Source organism: Carcharodon carcharias, chromosome 37 (genome assembly GCF_017639515.1).
Source record: "Carcharodon carcharias isolate sCarCar2 chromosome 37, sCarCar2.pri, whole genome shotgun sequence".
Lineage (NCBI taxonomy): Eukaryota > Metazoa > Chordata > Chondrichthyes > Lamniformes > Lamnidae > Carcharodon > Carcharodon carcharias.
This window is the reverse complement of record NC_054503.1, coordinates 5,935,589-5,955,488: the sequence shown is the minus strand read 5'-3', so window position 1 is coordinate 5,955,488 and position 19,900 is coordinate 5,935,589. Positions and strand designations below refer to the sequence as shown.

The following is a 19,900-nucleotide window of genomic DNA, read 5'->3' as shown; positions in this document are numbered from 1 at the left end:
GGACTCTGGGTCTATACTCGATGGAGTTTAGAAGGATGAGGGGGGATCTGATTGAAGCTTACAAAATACTGAAAGGCCTGGATAGAGTGGACATGGGGAAGATGTTTCCATTAGTAGGAGGGACTAGGACCCGAGGGCACAGCCTCAGAGTAAAGGGAAGACCTTTTAGAACAGAGATGAGGAGAAACTTCTTTAGCCAGAGAGTGGTGAATCTATGGAATTCATTGCCACAGAAGGCTGTGGAGGCCAGGTCATTGAGTGTATTTAAGACCGAGATAGATAGGTTCTTGATTGGTAAGGGGATCAAAGGTTATGGGGAGAAAGCGGGAGAATGGGGTTGAGAAACCTATCAGCCATGACTGAATGGCGGAGCAGACTCGATGGGCCGAATGGCCTAATTTCTGCTCCTACGTCTTATGGTCTTATTAACAGGACTGGCTACAGGGCAAAGCTGGCACGAGAGTTTGCAATCGAGCAGTGCTTCCCGAAAGAAAAAAATATTTCCTGCATCAAAACTGGCGTGACACCCAGACGCCAACAAAAGCAATTATTAAAATTCATACATTAAAGACAGCCACACAATGCATCATACACACTGGAAAAATCTGTGTTTTTAAACTATTTTTATCGAATGCACTCACTGGGCCCAACCAGTCAGCTCCAGGATTTGAGAAATTCCCGAACCTTCTCCACAGGGGCTCCTTCTTAGCCCCGCACCCTCACCCTCCAATTGCAGTGTGACCTCCCAACACCACCCACCCCCCCCCCCCAACTTTCACTGATCTTTTTGATCAGGACTCCCTTCGATTGGTGTATCATGCACGGGGGTCACTAGAAGGTACTCTCCCCTGCCCTCCCAGCGAGCCAGAGAAAATAAAAACCAGGTGAGTCCACGGCAGGCACTGGCGCTGCCCCGGAGCTCATTCCCCCCCCTCAGTGAACCGGGGGCTGAAAATAATAAATCGGACGTGATGGGGCCTCAGAGCTGACCCTGGTCGCAACTCCAATTGCTCACCCCCTGACCCCCGTGGTGGGTCGCGACCCACGGCATGTGCGCTCCCGGCAACAGAATCTTTAAGAGTCGGCGCAGAGCACTGGGAGGCCATTTGGCCCCATCGAGCCCCTGCCGGCCCTCTGCACACCAGTCCAGTCAGTCCCATTCCCCGCGCCCTGTCCCAGTTTATTTCCCCCGAGCCGCCCATCCCATTTCCCATTTGAAATCGCCTCCGCTTCCACCCCACCTGCTGGGCAGCGATTTCCAGGCTGTGTAAAGAAATTCCTCCTCGTCCCCTCCCAACACTTGCCAGAAACATTTAATCTGTGTCATCCCACCAACCCCCCCCACCCCCGACCCCTTCCCCAGTCCTTGTCCCATCAGCCAATGGGAACAGCTTTTCTTTGTCTACCTGACCCAAACCTGTCACCATCTTGTCCACCTCTATCAAATCCACATCCCCCCCACCCACTCTCAATCTCCTTTGCCCCCAAGGAGAACAGGCCCAGCTTCTCCAACCCCCTAACCCTGTGGCTAAAACCCCCTCATCCCTGGGACCGTTCTGGTCACTCCCCTCCCCACCACTGGGGAGGCGATGGCGTAGTGGTATTGTCGCTTGGCTAGTAATCCAAAGACCCAGGGTAACGCTCTGGGGACCCGGGTTCGAATCCCGCCAAGGCAGATGGTGCAATTTGAATTTTACAAGACTAATGATGACCATGAAACCATTGCCGATTGTTGTGAAAACCCCATCTGCTTCAGAAGGAAATCTGCCACCCTTACCCAGTCTGGGCCTACATGTGACTCCAGACCCACAGCAACGTGGTTGACTCTTAAACACCCGAAATGGCCCAGCAAGGCCACTTAGTTGTATCAAACTGCTACAAAGTCTCAGAAAAAAAATGAAACTGGACCGACCTCCCAGCATTGACCTAGGCTTTGGAAACGACAACAGCAAACTCAGCCCTGTCGACCCTACAAACTCCTCCTCACTAACATCTGGGGACTAGTGCCAAAATTGGGAGAGCTGTCTCACAGACTAGTCAAGCAACAGCTTGACATAGTCATACTCACGGAAGCACGTCTTACAGATAATGTCCCTGAACCACCATCACCATCCCTGGGTATGTCCTCTGCCACCAGCAGGACAGACCCAGCAGAGGTGGTGACACAGTGGTATACACTCGGGAGGGAGTTGCCCTGGGAATCCTCAGCATCAACTCCAGACCCCATGAAGTCTCACGGCATCAGGTCAAACATGGGCAAGGAAACCTCCTGCTGATTACCACCTACCGCCCTCCCTCAGCTGAAGAATCAGTGCTTCTCCATGTTGAACATCACTTGGAGGAAGCACTGAGGGTGGCAAGGGCGCAGAATGTACTCTGGGTGGGGGAATCACCAAGAGCCGGTCAGTAGTACCACTACTGACTGAGCTGGCCGAGTCCTAAAGGACAAAGCTGCTAAATTGGGTCTGTGGCAGGTGGTGAGGGAACCAACAAGAGGGAGAAACACACTTGATCTCATCCTCACCAACCTGCCTGTCACAGATACATCTGTCCATGACAGTATCGGTAGGAGTGCCCACTGCACAGCCCTTGTGGAGACGAAATCCCATCTTCACATTGAGGATACCCTCTATCGTGTTGTGTGGCACTACCACGTGCTAAATGGGATAGATTTCAAACAGATCTAGCAACTCAAGATTGGGCATCCATGAGGCACTGTGAGCCATCAGCAGCAGCAGAATTGTACTCAAACATAATCTGTAACCTCATGGCCCAGCATATCCCCCACTCTACCATTACCATCAAGCCAGGGGATCAACCCTGGTGCAATGAAGAGTGCAGGAGGGCATGCCAGGAGCAGCACCAGGCACACTTATAAATGAGGTGTCAATCTAGTGAAGCTACAACAAAGGACTACTTGCGTGCCAAACAACATAAGCAGCAATTGCTTATAGACAGGGTCAAGCTAGACAGAGCTAACTCTAGTTGTGGCCCAACCAGAGTTGTACTGACCCTCAGTACTGACAGTCTGATAGTGCAGCACTCCCTCAGTACTGACCCTCCAACAGTGCAGCACTCTCTCAATACTGACCCTCCGACAGTGCAGCACTCACTCAATACTGAGTGTCTGACAATGCAGCACTCCCTCACTACTGACCCTGCAACAGTGCAGCACTCCCTCAGTGCTGGCCCTCCAACAGCGGAGCACTCCCTCAGTACCGACTCTTTGACAGTGCAGCACTCCCTGAGTGCTGCCTCTCCAACAGTACGGTGCTCCCTCAGTACTGACCCTCCGACAGTGCAGCGCTCTCTCAGTACTGACCCTCCAACAGTGCAGCACTCCCTCAGTACTGACTCTCCGACAGTGCAGCACTGCCTCAGTACTGCCCTCCGACAGTGCAGCACTCCCTCAGTACCAACTCTTTGACAGTGCAGTGCTCCCTCAGTACTGCCTCTCCGACAGTGCAGTGCTCCCTCAGTACTGACTCTCCGACAGTGTAGCACTGCCTCAGTGCTGCCCTCCAACAGTGCAGCACTCCCTCAGTGCTGCTCTTCCCGACAGTGCAACACTCCCTCAGTACTGCTTTTCCCGACAGTGCAGCTCTCCCTCAGTACTGCTTTCCCCAACAGTGCAGCACTCCCTCAGTACTGCTTTTCCAACAGTGCAGCACTCCAACAGTACTGCCTTTCCGACAGTGCAGCACTCCCTCAGTACTGCTTTTCCGACAGCGCAGCACTCCCTCAGTACTGCTTTCCCCAACAGTGCAGCACTCCCTCAGTACTGCTTTTCCAACAGTGCAGAACTCCCTCCGTACTGCTTTCCCCAACAGTGCAGCACTCCCTCAGTACTGCTTTTCCGACAGTGCAGCACTCCCTCAGTACTGCTTTTCCAACAGTGCAGCACTCCCTCAGTATTGCTTTTCCAACAGTGCAGCACTCCCTCAGCACTGCTTTTCCGACAGTGCAGCACTCCCTCAGTACTGCTTTTCCAACAGTGCAGCACTCCCTCAGTACTGCTTTTCCAACAGTGCAGCACTCCCTCAGTACTGCTTTTCCAACGTGCAGCACTCCCTTAGTATTGCTTTTCCAACAGTGCAGCGCTCTCTCAGTACTGACCCTCCAACAGTGCAGCACTCCCTCAGTACTGACTCTCCGACAGTGCAGCACTGCCTCAGTACTGCCCTCCGACAGTGCAGCACTCCCTCAGTACCAACTCTTTGACAGTGCAGCACTCCCTCAGTACTGCTTTCCCCAACAGTGCAGCACTCCCTCAGTACTGCTTTTCCGACAGTGCAGCACTCCCTCAGTACTGCTTTTCCAACAGTGCAGCACTCCCTCAGTATTGCTTTTCCGACAGTGCAGCACTCCCTCAGTACTGCTTTTCCGACGTGCAGCACTCCCTTAGTATTGCTTTTCCAACAGTGCAGCGCTCCTTCAGTACTGACTCTCCGACAGTGCAGCACTCCCTCAGTACTGCTTTTCCAACAGTGCAGCACTCCCTCAGTACTGACTCTCCGACAGTGCAGCACTCCATCGGTACTGCTTTCCCGACAGTGCAGCACTCCCTCAGTACTGCTTTCCCCAACAGTGCAGCACTCCCTCAGTACTGCTTTTCCGACGTGCAGCACTCCCTTAGTATTGCTTTTCCAACAGTGCAGCACTCCCTCAGTACTGACTCTCCGACAGTGCAGCACTCCCTCAGTACTGCTTTTCCAACAGTGCAGCACTCCCTCAGTACTGACTCTCCGACAGTGCAGCACTCCATCGGTACTGCTTTCCCGACAGTGCAGCACTCCCTCAGTACTGCTTTCCCCAACAGTGCAGCACTCCCTCAGTACTGCTTTTCCAACAGTGCAGCACTCCCTCAGTACTGCTTTCCCCAACAGTGCAGCACTCCCTCAGTACTGCTTTTCCGACAGTGCAGCACTCCCTCAGTACTGCTTTTCCAACAGTGCAGCACTCCCTCAGTATTGCTTTTCCGACAGTGCAGCACTCCCTCAGTACTGCTTTTCCGACGTGCAGCACTCCCTTAGTATTGCTTTTCCAACAGTGCAGCGCTCCCTCAGTACTGACTCTCCGACAGTGCAGCACTCCCTCAGTACTGCTTTTCCAACAGTGCAGCACTCCCTCAGTACTGACTCTCCGACAGTGCAGCACTCCATCGGTACTGCTTTCCCGATAGTGCAGCACTCCCTCAGTACTGCTTTCCCCAACAGTGCAGCACTCCCTCAGTACTGCTTTTCCGACAGTGCAGCACTCCCTCAGTACTGCTTTTCCAACAGTGCAGCACTCCCTCAGTATTGCTTTTCCAACAGTGCAGCACTCCCTCAGTAGTGCTTTTCTGACAGTGCAGCACTCCCTCAGTACTGCTTTTCCAACAGTGCAGCACTCCCTCAGTACTGCTTTTCCAACGTGCAGCACTCCCTTAGTATTGCTTTTCCAACAGTGCAGCGCTCCCTCAGTACTGACTCTCCGACAGTGCAGCACTCCCTCAGTACTGCTTTTCCAACAGTGCAGCACTCCCTCAGTACTGACTCTCCGACAGTGCAGCACTCCATCAGTACTGCTTTCCCGACAGTGCAGCACTCCCTCAGTACTGCTTTCCCGACAGTGCAGCACTCCCTCAGTACTGCTTTCCCCGACAGTGCAGCACTCCCTCAGTACTGCTTTTCCGACAGTGCAGCACTCCCTCAGTACTGCTTTTCCAACAGTGCAGCACTCCCTCAGTACTGCTTTTCCAACAGTGCAGCACTCCCTCAGGACTGGCACTGGGTGTGTTAGCCTGTGTTTCAATGCAAAAGCCTCTGGGGTAAAACGCGAACCCACGACTTCCTGACTCTGAGGCGAGAGGGCCATCCACTGAGGCACATCTGAGCTTCCCACTCCGAATAGCGCAGTCAGATTTAAGGGGGAAGCTGGATAAACATGAGGGAGAAAGGAATAGAAGGATATGTTGATGAGATGAGATGAAGAAGGGGCGGTAGAAGGTAGATTGCCCACCCAAAACAGTTTGAAACCAGGATTGATGGCGACGAGAGTAAAGATATGCCATCTCTGCCTAGGTTGCTAGCTGGAGAAAAGTTTAATTTACCAATGTTCAACCGCTGGTCAAATATTAAGTTGTGTATAATCCAATGACAGATCCCGCCCAGCATGGAGATGACTGGATAATTGCCCCATCAATCACACCTAGCAGCCTCGTCGCAGTAAGTGACTGGGATGGATTTTACGCCCCTGGTTTGCTATCCTCCACTGACTGCATTTTGCCAGTGCACTGACCCTGCTTCTCATCAGGGAACCCGGCTGTACTTTTGGGCACAAGCTGTAGTTTGTGGGGACTCCGTCTGAATAGACTGGTAGCTGGAATATTGCTGAAAAGAGAGACATGAAGAACAATCCTGACTGCGCTAATAGCTACACTAACAACCCATTTAAGATAATCAGTCGAGCTCGTAACGTGGGTCATTTACACTTGCTAGAAACGACATACATTCGTACACAAGGACCCATTCTCAGCAAACAAAAGGAATATGTTCAAGCCTTGCGTCTTTTGTGAATTACCCCAGGAGTTTGGGTAGCCTGTCGTTCCCAATGGTTTTCTCCTTGGCAATGCCTTGGCCAATCAGAGTCGAATTGCCACCCATTCAGCACCCTTTTCGCCCGGTATATTGTTGTGATTGTTTGAAATTTGGCTTTCTTGCATTTGTCCTGTTGAATGCAAGATGAAAAGCTTCGACGATATGTCTCCCTTTTCAGTAATACTCAAGTCCTGTGCGACCAAGTGACAGATTGATAGCTGTGAGCTCTGCTGGAAGTCCCTCCAAATCTCAGAGTGACACAGTGGCGTCCAACACTCACTCGGAAAGCATTAACCTTTTCATATATGTTCATGGGATGTGGGCGACACTGGCAAAGCCAGCATTTGTTGCCCATCCCTCACTATCCCACACCACCGCCCCCCCCCACCCCCCACCAACCCCTTGAACCGAGTGACCTGCTCGGCCAAATCAGAGGACAGTTAAGAGTCAACCACCTTGCTGTGGGTCTGGAGTCACATGTAGGCCAGACCGGGTAAGGACAGCAGATTTCCTTCCCTAAAGGGACATTAGTGACCCAGATGGGTTTTTACAACAATCGATGATAGTTGTCCCAATTTAAATTAATTAACTGAATTTATTAATTGTTGTGGTGGGATTTGAACCCCTGTCCCCGGTGCATTAGCTTGGGATATAATAAAGTCAAAATACTGTGTGCGCTAGAAATTGGAAATAAAAACAGAAAATGCCGGAAAATGCAGGTCTGGCAGAAACACAGTTAACATTTTGAGTCCATACGACTCTTCCTCAGAGCCAGGACCTGGGTGTCTGGATTACTGGTCGGGTGACTCTCCCACTACACCACCACCGTCTCTCCCATGGCACAGATGATTTTTAGATGTTAGGTCTGTGTTGTTCCGAGTCAGCTGCGCTCTCAAAACAGCGTCTGCTGTCACGTTACCTCTCAATGGCCCGCCGAAAGCACTCTCCTGCGTGACATCCCACAGAACTTTGAGCAGGCTTTGGACATGCTGGGATTGGGACCACATCAAGCCGACCTCCTTACATCACCAGAAACCCTACCGCACACAAAGGCAAAAAAATTTATCAGTTCATTTTGAAAGTGCCGCTCGGGGGAAAGGGTTAGTGCGTCCGAGGTTAAAAAGTAAACAGTAATCTAGTTAATGCAAAGTCTATTGAACGCATGGTCCAATGGCTTTATTGGTCAAGGTTTTATCTCCTCAGTTCTATGGTAAATCTGATGTTGCTATCTAAGGCTGTAAATTAGATTGAGAAATAAGTCTTTAACCGCAGGAGGTGCTGTCAGTAACAGCTCCTGAGCATTTAAGGTGGTGGCTCTTGCATTTTGACAGCCAAGCTGGCTGTCGACGAGCCAAGGTCGGCCATTCTCAGATGGTGGGCTCCTCGTCCCACGACAGGCTGGCTCTCTGGGACCGACCTCCGGGAGCGCTGCACTGACCCAAGAGTCATCTCCTCGGGTGAGACAGCAAACCCGTTCGGGTGAAGGCGCGACGATCGCAAGGCAGCATTTGGAGAGCAGTCGAGTTCGTCAAGACGTTCCAGAACCTTCCAACACAAAAGGCGACCACTTGGGGCCGGCCTGTCTCTGCTGGCGCTTTGAAAGAGCAGTCAGGATTCGCCCCACGCTCTCTGCTTTTTGTCCATAACCCTGTGAGCTCCTATCAAGTGCCTTTCCAACACCGTCTTTCAAATTATTTATCGACCATTTTTTCAGGCAGATGCCCTCAACTCTCGAGGGAAAATATTTCACCTCATCTCCCCTTCAGGTCTTTTGCCAATGATTTTAAATCTTTTGACTATGGTTACTGACCCACTAGCAAAGGGAATGCTTATTCTCTGTCAAAAAAAAAGACTTGCAAGCATTTCTAAGGTGCCTTTCACAACCTCGGGACAACCCGAAGATTTATTCATAGTCATAGAGGTGTACAGCACAGAAAAAGGCCCTTCGGCCCATCGAGTCTACGCCGGTCAAACAAGTACCTAACTATTCTAATCCCATTTTCTAGCACTACCCCCATATCCTTGTAGGCCATAGTATCGCAAGTGCACATCCAAATACCTCTTAAATGTTATGAGGGATTCTGCCTCTACCACCCTTTCAGGCAGTGAGTTCCAGATCCCCACCACCCTCTGGGTGAAAAAATTCTTCCTCACATCCCCTCTAAACCTCCTGCCCCTTACCTTAAATCTATGCCCCATGGTTACTGATCCCTCCACCAAGGGGAAAAGTTCCTTCCTGTCTACCCTATCTATGACCCTCATAATTTTATACACCTCAATCATGTCCTCCCTTAATCTCCTCTGCTCCAGGGAAAATAACCCCAGTCTATCCAATCTCTTCTCATAACTAAAACTCTCCAGATCAGGCAACATCCTGGTAAATCTCCTCTGCGCTCTCTCTAGTGCAATCACATCTTTCCTATAATGAGCATTCCAGAACTGCAAGCAATACTCTAGCTGTGGCCTAACCAGTGTTTTATACAGTTCCAGCATAATTTCCCTGCTCTTAAATTCTATGCCTTGGCTAATAAAGGCAAGTAGCCCATATGCCTTCTTAACCACCTTATTTACCAGTCACGCTACCTTAAGGGACCAGTGGACATGTACACCAAGGTCCCTCTGATCCACAGCACTTCCCAGGGTCCTACCATTCATCGTGTATTCCCGTGCCTTGTTTGTCCTGCCCAAGTGCATCACCTCACAGTCAATGAAGTACTTTTTGAAGTGCGGTTATTCTTGCAACATAGGATCCACAACATCCAAGCAAGAATGCTCCCAGAAATAAATAATGACCAGGTCATCCACTTTTCATGATGGTTGAGGGGTAAATATTGGCCAGGGCACTGGGGAGACCTCCCCCTCTCTCCGCTTCGAGATATGTGCCATGGGAACTCTTACCCGAGAGGGTAGACAAGGAGCGGAGCTGGGGGAGGCGGTGGTGCGTGGGCCTCGGTTTAATGGTTCATCCAAAGGACAGCGCCTCGGACAGTGCTGCACTCACTCAGTACCGGCAACTGGTTGGATCTGTTTGCTCGAGTCCTGGAGCCGGTGGGGGGGGGGGCTCAAATCTTACAGACTCATTGGCTTTAGGGCCTTGAAAGAAGCGCTGCGGGGCACCTGGAGTTGGGTGAAAGATGCTGTTTCCACCGGAGTCATTGTGTGCCAGCGCTACGCCAAGCTGGCACTCGGCAAGTACAAGCGATGGGGATCTCAGGGGCGGTGAAGACTCGATTCTTGTTTGAACGTCACCCAATTTACCAGTGCCCCATATGGAACCTGGCTTTCTAGCCTTACTGTGTGTGTGTGTGTGTGTGTGTGTGTGTGTGAGAGAGGAGGGAGGGGGAAGGACTCTGTTGCCCCACATGTCTGTCCTGCTGCCCTTCAGCTGCAGCCCAGCAACTGGAGTGTGGAATAAATGGGACCAAAAACAAAATGGATGGTGACAGGCCAGCAGCCTCCCCTTTAAGGAGGAGAATCCCTGCAGGAAAGCTAACGCGTCCAAGTCAGAGACAAAAAAAAGTCAATGTCAACGCCCCCCACTCATGGTGTTGTGGCGGTCACGGATCAATATACCTTCGCTGTTTGAGCTTACGATTGTTTTAAAATGGCAGCGAGACCCACTCCTCCAGCCTGCGCCGCCTCAGCTGGGCCGGCGCCATGTCTGCGCATGCGCCGGGGGTAGGTCCGGGAGGAAAGGCCCCGCCCTTTTCGTGACGTCGCCGGGCTTCTCAACTCCGCGCGCCTCGGTGACGGCCGTTGGGCTTCAAAGGCGAGACTGAGCATGCGTCAGTCCTGCTCTGCCTCCTTCAACGCGCGCCCCCCCCCCCCCACCCCCCCACCCCCACCTTCCTTCCCCTCCTCCCTCTCCCCCGCCGGTGACGTCAGGCGGACGGCCGGCCGGGATACGCGCATGCTCAGTGGCCGCGGCTGGCTGCCAGAGGTTGAGGGTTCGGTGATGCCCTACATGGTTAAATATCCCGACGGCTGCTCTTCCCCCGCCACCCACCCCCCCTCCCCCCTCGACCCTGGGTCCCCGTGGAAACTCGACAGTCCGAAGAGAGAGGGAGAGGGGGGGAGAGAGAGTGGGGGGGAGAGAGGGGGAGGGAGGGAGGGGGAAGGGGGGAGGGGAGAGGGAGGGGGAAGGGGGGAGAGGGGGGGGGAGGGGAGGGGGAAGGGGGGAAGGGGGAGGGGAGGGGAGGGAGGGGAGGGGAAGGGGGAAGGGGGGAGGGGAGAGAGGGAGGGAGGGGGAAGGGGGGAGGGAGGGGGAAGGGGGGAGGGGGGAGGGAGGGGGAAGGGGGAAGGGGGGAGGGGGGGAGGGGGAGGGGGAAGGGGGGAGGGGGGGGAGGGGAGGGGGAGGGGAGGGGGGGGAGGGGAGGGGGAGGGGGAGGGGGGAAGGGGAAGGGGGAGGGGGAAGGGGAAGGGGGAGGGGGAAGGGGGAGGGGGAAGGGGGGAGGGAGGGGGAAGGGGGGAGGGGAGAGGGAGGGGGAGAGGGGAGGGGGAAGGGGGGAGGGGGGAGGGAGGGGGAGGGAGGGGGAAGGGGGGAGGGGGGAGGGAGGGAGGGGGAAGGGGAGGGGGAAGGGGGGAGGGAGGGGGAAGGGGGGAGGGGAGAGGGAGGGGGAGGGAGGGGGAAGGGGGGAGGGGGGAGGGAGGGAGGGGGAAGGGGAGGGGGAAGGGGGGGAGGGAGGGGGAAGGGGGGAGGGGAGAGGGAAGGGGGGGGTGCGGAGGAAACAGGGAAAAGATTTACTTCTGGATATGCGGTCGTGGGAAGCGATTTTAACCCAATTACCGTGCAGAAAATCAGGCGGGTTTCCCGTCCCGCCTTATTTTGCTCCCCTTTGTCACTAATATTGCGCTGGGCGTAAAACTGCCATTCCACCACCCAATCTCCTGGGTTTCCTGTGGGATGAGTTGGGTTAAAATTCCATTTTTCTATTTCTTCACGGGATGCGGGTGTCACTGGCTGGACCCAGCGTTTATTGCCCATCCCTAATTGCCCCTTGAGAAGGTGGGGGCTGAGCCGCCCTCTTGAACCGCCGCAGTCCCTGTGGTGTAGGTACACCCACAGCGCCGTTAAATTGGCAGGTGACACAAAAATTGGCGGTGTGGTAAATAGCGAGGAGGAAAGCCTCAGACGGCAGGACGATACAGACGGGCTGGTCAGATGGGCAGAGTAATGGCAACTGGAATTTAATCCTGAGAAATGAAACGGTAGGAGCCTAGGAGGTACAGAGGATCAGAGGGACCTTGGTGTACATATCCATAGATCACTGAAGGCAGCAGCACAGGGAGCTAAGGTGGTTACGAAGGCACATGGGATGCTTGCCTTTATTAGCCGAGGCATAGAATATAAGAGCAGGGAGGTTATGTTGGAGTTGCATAAAACGCTGGTTAGGCCACAGCTGGAGTACTGTGTGCAGTTCTGGTCGCCACACTATAGGAAGGATGCGATTGCACTGGAGAGGGTGCAGAGGAGATTCACCAGGATGTTGCCTGGGCTGGAGCGCTTCAGCTATGAAGAGAGACTGGATAGGCTAGGGTTGTTTTCCTTAGAGCAGAGAAGGCTGAGGGGGGACCTGATTGAGGTATACAAAATTATGAGGGGCATAGATAATGTAGATAGGGAAAAAAAATTCCCCTCGGCAGAGGTGTCAATAACCAGGGGGCATAGATTTAAGGTAAGGGGCAGGAGGTTTAGAGGGGATTTGAGGAAAATTTTTTTCACTCAGGATGGTTGGAATCTGGAACTCACTGCCTGAAGGGTGGTAGAGACAGGAACCCTCACAACATTTAAGAAGTATATAGATGAGCACTTGAAACACCATAGCATACAGGGCTGTGGGCCAAGTACTGGAAAATGGGATTAGAGTAGATAGGTGCTTGATGGCCGGCATGGACACGATGGGCTGAAGGGCCTGTTCCTGTGCTGTATAACTCTTTGACTCTATGAGGGAGTTCCAGGATTTTGATCCAATAACAGTGAAGGAACGGCCGATATATTTCCAAGTCAGGTTGGTGTGTGGCTTGGAGGGGAACTTGCAGGTGGTGGTGTTCCCATCTACCTGCCGCCCTTGTCCTTCTAGATGGTAGAGGTTGCGGGCTTAGAAGGTGCTGTCTAAGGAGCCTTGGTGAATTCCTGCAGTGCATCCTGTAGATGGTACACACACTGCTGCTACTGTGTGTCAGTGGTGGAGGGAGTGAACGTTGAAGGTAGTGGATGTGGAGCCAATCAAGCGGGTCTGCTTTGTCGACACCGGATGGTGTCGAGCTTCTTCAGTGTTGTGGGAGCTGCACTCATCCAGGCAAGTGGAGAGTATTCCATCACACTCCTGACTTGTGCCTTGTAGATGGTGGACAGGTTTTGGGGAGTCAGGAGGTGAGTCATTCGCCATAGGATTCCCAGCCTCTGACCTGCTCTCAGCCACGGTATTTATATGGCTGGTCCAGTTCAGTTTCTGGTCAATGGTAACCCCCCACGATGTTGATAGTGGGGGATTCAGTGATGGTAATGCCATTGAACGTCAGTGGGCAATGGTTAGATTCTCTCTTGTTGGAGATGGTCATTGCCTGGCACTTGCTGTAGCGTGAATGTAACTTGTCACTTGTCAGCCCAAACCTGTATATTGTCCTGATCTTGCTACATTTGGACATGGACTGCTTCAGTATCTAAGGAGTCACGAATGGTGCTGAACATTGTGCAATCATCAGCGAACATCCCCACTTCTGACCTTATGATGGAAGGAAGGTCATTGATGAAGCGGCTGAAGATGGTTGGGCCGAGAACACGGAAACATGACTGGTGAAGGGAGAGGATGATTTGTGCTTATATAAAATAATATAAAGATTACATATATCTGTTATACATATACCTGTAAATCTGTTTTTATATATAATACCTTACACCTCTTCAGAACTACCCAAAGAGCTTTGAAACCAAAGGTATTACTTTCGAACTGTGATGTTTTGACGTTAATACTTTTTTTTGGTGATCATAAAGGCACATGAAGCTGAAGGAAGCCATTCAGCCCCTCATGCCTGTGCCAGCTCTTTGACATTTATCCAAATCGTCCCACTCCCCACCTGCTCTGCCCCCATCCCCTCCCCCTCCCATAGCCCTGCATATTTTTCCTTTTTGACTATTTATCCAACTCCCCTTTCGAAAGCTGCTGCTGAATCTACTCCCACCGCCCTTTCAGGCAGCGCATCCCAGACTGCCCCATGTCACGGGGTCAAAAAAATTTTCATCTCCCCAATTCATCAATTGGTTTTGCCAATTATTGTAAAGTTCCGGTGAAAGCTTATCAGCCCGAAATGCTAACACTGCATTGCCCTGCCGACTATTTTTCGCATTGTCTGTTTTTAATCATAAAGTTGTTACTGGTTGAGGGACACCTGGACAAACGTCACCTCCCCACCTAACCCCTCCCCCTGTCCTTCTTCTGCTAGCACCCTGGAATCGTCAACGTTCATCTAAACCTGCAGGCTGAGGGCTTCAGTATATCTCGTCTGAAAGACAGCGCCTCCAACAGTGTGGCACTTCCTCCACCTTGCATCGGAAGTGTCTGTCAGCCAGGGTTATGGTTCCAGTCTCGGAGTGGGGCTCAAACCCGCAGCCTTCTGACTTGGGTGAGAGTGTGACCGAGCGTAGCTAAAAGGACTTGCAGGAGTTTTTGATGATGAGAAAGTTTCTCATTTAGTTCCCTGGCTCATATGTCAGTTTTGTCTTGATTCAAAGTTGCCGTTTAATTTGTTTCCATTTCAGTCTTGCTCTCCCAATGCTTTGTGCGATCGGTGCTTAGAATTGTAGACTGGTTACAGCACAGATGGAGGCCATTTGACTCATCGTGTCCGTGCCAGCTCGGTTCAAGAACAGATTAGCTGGTCCCGCTCCCATGTCTTTCACTCGTAGCCCTGCAAAATCTTTTTCTTTGAGAGCCATGATTGAATATGTCACCACCACACTCTCCGGCAGTGCCTTCCAGATCCACTTAGCTCATTTGGTTTAAAAAAAAGATTCTCCTCATGCCATCTTTGGTCCTTTTGCCAGTCACCTTCAATGGGTGGATCTCAACCCTTCAGCCAATGGGAACAGCTTCTCCCTATTTACTCTGTCCAGACCCCTCATGGTTCTGAAAACCTCTGTCAAATCTCCCCTTGGCCGTCTCTTCTCTGGAGAGAATGGTCCCAGCATCTCCAGACTTTCCACATTAACTGAAGCCCCTCATCCCTGGAACCAACCCTTTTCCCACGATCTCTGAAGCCTTCACTTGTTTCCTAAAGTGCGGTGCCCAGAACTGGATGCCATGCTCCAACTGAGGCTGAAGCAGTGTTTTATTCAGGTTCATCATAGTTTTTTTGGTTTTATAGCCTAGGCCTGTAATTATAAGGCCGCAGATCCCATAAACCATGTTAACCATTTTCTCTCCTTCCAATTTATGTACATGTCCACTATATTTCACACTCCCTCACCCTCCCTCCCTGCTATATACCCTTAACCGAACTGTCACTGTAAATGTGTGAGATTAACTGTTCCGCTGCCTTAACCCTCTCCAATTAACATCCCCAACCACCTCAGTCGCCACTGTTTTCCCAGTTTCTTAACCTTTCCCTCATATTGAGGGGACGAGGCAAGGGGGTTGAGCAATGGGCAGCTTGAGGTTGGGAACAGAGAGGAATAGGGTACGGAAGTGACAGGACCGGCCGGTGTGGTGGTCTCCCGAACCCATCCTGACACCTGTTGTTTCGGCAGACGGGTGTCTGGGCTCACGAAGAGCCTCGTCGACCAGGGACAGGGGTGGCGGCGGCAGACTGGGGCTTTCCAGCTGGCCTCGGTTTCCCAATGTCACACAACGCAGCGGGGCAGGGTGGGGAGTTTGCAGTTTAAGTGGCAAACCAGTGCTCCTGGCAGGCCTATAGGCCCTCCCTTCCTGTCTGGGTGGGTGTTGTAGGGTGTCCGAGTTGTGCTGTCAATGATAGAATTGATCTGCAGACACTTCCCGGGTGGAAACATTAAGTTTATTTGCATTATACTCAGAGCAGCTTCACGTGTGCTTTCCACTCCAACTCTATCTCCACCCTGACTGCTGAGGTAACCCGTCCTGCTCTCCTATTGGTTACTTCAGATCATGTGATCTTGCCTAATAAGTATTACTCTTAAAGGCACATTACGCACTAAATAAAACCATGATTACTGCAGTTGGATTGCCACCCTGTACAGGGACTTCCACAACCCCACCCCCACCACTCCCTTACAAAGTGGCAGTTTTGAATTAAAGTTTTCCGAAACCTTTTGTCTAGGCCGGCGTTTATTGCCCATCCCTAATTGCCCTTGATCAGGGGGCATTTAAGAGCCAAGCACATCGCTGTGGGGTCTGGAGTCACATGTAGGCCAGACCAGGTAAGGACAGCAGATTTCCTTCCCTACAGAGGCATTAGTGACCCAGATGGGTTTTTACAACGATCAGCACTGGTTTCGTGGTCATTATCAGACTTTTAGGGTTGAACTTTGCCGTCGGCGAGCAGGGGGGCGGGGCCCACTCGCCGCCGTGCAAAATGACGCAGGATGACATCGGAGGGAACCCCCAACATCACCCCGCCCCATTTAAATTTTCAGGAACGTGGGGGCGCAGCAAAACCAGCTGTGGGCCCTCCGACCTGTCAATGGCCAATTGAGGCCATTGACAGGATCAGTTAAACAAGTAAAGGACCTGCCCGTCCAACCTTAAGGCTGGTGGGTCGGTCAGGAGCCCTGGCGGGAACCAGAAAAAACATGAAACCTCATCCACCGGCGGGACGAGCTTTCATGTAGAGTTTAAAAAACTTTAATAAAGTTATAGTGAAATTTGTTAACGTGTCCCATCTCGTGTGACATTGTCACATGAGGGGGACATGTTAAGGATTTTTTTATTTTTCTATTTTTGATGTTTGAACAACTGTCAGCGATCATCCTCCGCTATTTCTGCCAACTCCAGCATGATGCCACCACCAAACACATCTTCCCTTCACCCCCCTAGCGGCATTCCGCAGGGATCGTTCCCTCTGTGACACCCTGGTCCACTCCTCCATCACCCCCTACACCTCAACCCCCTCCCACGGCACCTTCCCATGCAACCGCAGAAGGTGCAACAGCTGCCCCTTTACTTCCCCTCTCCTCACCGTCCAAGGGCCCAAACACTCCTTTCAGGTGAAGCAGCGTTTCACTTGCACTTCCTTCAATTTAGTCTATTGCATTCCTTGCTCCCAATGCAGTTTCCTCTACTTTGGAAAGACCAAACACAGACTGGGTGACCGCTTTGCAGAACACCTTCGGTCTGTCCACAAGCATGACCCAGACCTCCCTGTCGCTTGCCATTTCAACACTCCACCCTGCTCTCATGCCCACATGTCTGTCCTTGGCTTGCTGCATTGTTCCAGTGAAGCTCAACGCAAACTGGAGGAACAGCCCCTCATCTTCCGACTAGGCACTTTACAGCCTTCTGGACTGAATATTGAGTTCAACAATTTTAGATCATGAACTCTCTCCTCCATCCCCACCCCCTTTCCGATTTTCCCCCTCCTTTTTGTTTTTTCCAATAATTTATATAGATTTTTCTTTTCCCACCTATTTCCAGTATTTTTAAATGTATTTCCATCCATTGTTTTATCACTACCTTTTAGCCTATTTCAATTCCTTCATCCCACCCCCACTAGGGCTATCTGTACCTTGCTTGTCCTGCTTTCTACCCTTAATTAGCACATTCCTTAGATAATATCACCACCTTCAACACCTCTTTGTCCTTTTGTCTGTGGCAGCTTTTGGTTATCTCCACCTATCACTGGCCCTCTATCCAGCTCTCTTGTCCCAACACCCCCCCTACCCCAATTAAACCAGCTTATATTTCACCCCTTTTCTATTTTTCCTTAGTTCTGTTGAAGAGTCATGCGGACTCGAAACGTTAACTGTGTTCCTGTCCGCAGATGCTGCCAGACCTGCTGAGTTTTTCCAGGTATTTTTGTTTTTGTCAGTGATCTCCCTGAGGCAGCACTTAGCCTCAGGCAGTTGAGTGCGCTCTATCGTGCGCATGCGGGAAAGGGCGCACTCTCGCTTTTGGGGAATCACCCCCGTCCGCATAGGGAGGGTATAGCGCCTCCCGCCGGACATCACGCTGGGTGGGCCTTAATTGGCCCACCCACGTAAAATGGCGGCGAGGCCTGCTTCTCCAGCGGGGAATCATCTCCCCTGCCCGCCGGAGATTGGGTCAGGCCTGCCCGACAGGCGGAAAATTCTGCCCTTAATTCCAGGTTTTTATTGAATTCAAATTTCACCAGCTCCCATGGTGGGATTCGAACCCGGGTCCCCCCAGGGCGTTACGCTGGGTCCCCTGTAATGCGAGTCCAGTGACAATGCCACCCACCTCCTGCTTCTTGTTGAAACCCACTTCTCAGTGACTTACCTTGTACTGCCACCCTCGATCGGACACTGATCCTGTCTCCGCGCCAATCGAAAGGTGATAAGGTGATACCCCGGTGCAAGTCCCAGTCAGAAACTAATCCTACCCCCCCCACCCCCCCCCACACATTTGCCCACCACCCATGCAGGGTTGGTTCCGGGACCCTGCTCCTGGCTCCTGTCCCCAAAGTGAAAATTCAAGCCAGGGTTTCCGCTCCATGGCTGTCAGTTCTCAGCGGCTCTGGACTCAGAATAGCTGTGCTCCCCGTGTGGGGCTTGGCAGACAGAACCTAAACAGGGCAAAAACAGAATTACCTGGAAAAACTCAGCAGGTCTGGCAGCGTCGGCGGAGAAGAAAAGAGTTGACGTTTCGAGTCCTCATGACCCTTCAAGTTGGTGCCACTTAGGATCCCGAGCACATGGCGAGAGTCCTTCCCCCCCATCCCCGAATCAGAGAAATTTTCCGGCTAAACTTTCCAAAGGGAGCCGGATCTGCAGTTGAGAAATAAAAGCAGTCGCATGGTTATCGGAACATGGGAGCAGGCGGAGGCCATTCAGCCCCTCGAGCCTGTTCCGTCGCTCGTTCAGGCCACGGCCGATCTGTACCTTAACTCCATCCACCTGCCTCGGTTCAGTAACCCTCAATCCCCTCACCCGACAAAAAGCTATCGCTCTGGAGCTTGAAATTTTCATTTCACTCCCAGCCTCAGCAGCTTTTGGGGGGTAGGGGGGAAAGAGTTCCAGATTTCCACTCCCCTTTGTATGGGGAAGTGCTACCTGACATCATCTCTGTATGGCCTGGCTCTCATTTTAAGGTTGTACCTCACTTTCTGTTCTGGACTCGGGCCCCCGCCCCCCCCTCACTGTGCAATCCTGGGAGCGTGTGCATAATGTCCCTCGCTGCCTTAATTCCTCTTGCGAGGGCAAGGGATCGAATCCGAACCATTTCCTTCGTCCGCACAGTCTCGGTTCCGGGCTCTGCTCGCGGGGCGGGGGCCCTTGCGTTCAGCTGTGACGCACGCCGCAGTCGAGCAGCTTGCCGCTAGCCACCTCGCGGCCTGGTGGTGTGAACAGGCACTCGGGCGACCGCACGGAAGGGCGGCTGACCTCCCTGAAGGGAACAGTGTCCTGTCGAAAGTCTCAGGCCACCCCCCACCTCACCATCCCCCCCAGAGAAGATCAAGTTGCAAACCGCTCTGAAGAAGGGTTGTACGGACTCAAAACCGTTAATTGTTTCTCTCTCCACGGGTGCTGCTAGACCTGCTGAGCTCTTCCGGCGTTTTCTCTTTTTGTTGCCAAAGGAGTGTTCGATGTAGAATTACAGGACAGCACAGCACAGAAGGAGGCCATTCAGCCCATCATGTCTGTGTCAGTTCTTTCAAAGGACGGTCCATTTGGCATCCACTCTCTGCCCTTCGGCCTGAATTGTTTCTCTCCTCCCCCTTTGAAGGATGCCGTTGGTTTCTTGGTTTAGGAAGTAACTCGGTGTGCCTCCGTAAACCAGAGCGGCGGCCAGCATGGGACCCGGCTCTGCCCTAGCAATAAGAGCTTTCAATCCAGAACTTGATTTAATTTAAACTCCCCAGTGGCCCTGGCGAGATTTGGCCTCACATCTCCGTGCTTTAGTCCGACCCTCTGTGGATTGCCAATCGAGTAGCGAGGCCACTGTGCGACCACACTCCCCATAGGGAAGGCAACAGAGTGGTGGTTGAGGCGGGGGGGGGTGGGGGGGGGGGGGGGTGGGGAGGGGGTGGGGGGGTGGTGGTGGTCTCACCAAGCCCTGCAGCGGGGAGGTCCGGAGAACGTGAGATCTGCTGACTGCGGTGAGCGCTCGACGTGTTGATGGGGAAAGCTGGAGAGACGTGTTGACACGGGGGGGGGGGGTGGGGGGGCGGGT

General features: G+C 52.5%; 1 protein-coding gene across 4 annotated transcripts in view; it reads right to left on the bottom strand.

The window, feature by feature from the left end:
• dnajc4 (DnaJ (Hsp40) homolog, subfamily C, member 4) overlaps positions 1-10,267 on the bottom strand; it is a 121,901-nt gene extending 111,634 nt beyond the window's left edge. For 3 of the 4 annotated variants that reach the window (XM_041179985.1, XM_041179987.1, XM_041179988.1), the window contains exons 1-2: positions 10,152-10,267; positions 7,498-7,615 (exon numbers count right to left, since the gene is read on the bottom strand). The gene's annotated coding sequence lies outside the window, so the exon portion shown is untranslated. The remainder of the gene's footprint in view (positions 1-7,497; positions 7,616-10,151) is intronic. The other variant, XM_041179986.1, reaches the window with a different exon arrangement.
• Positions 10,268-19,900: the final 9,633 nt, after the last annotated feature.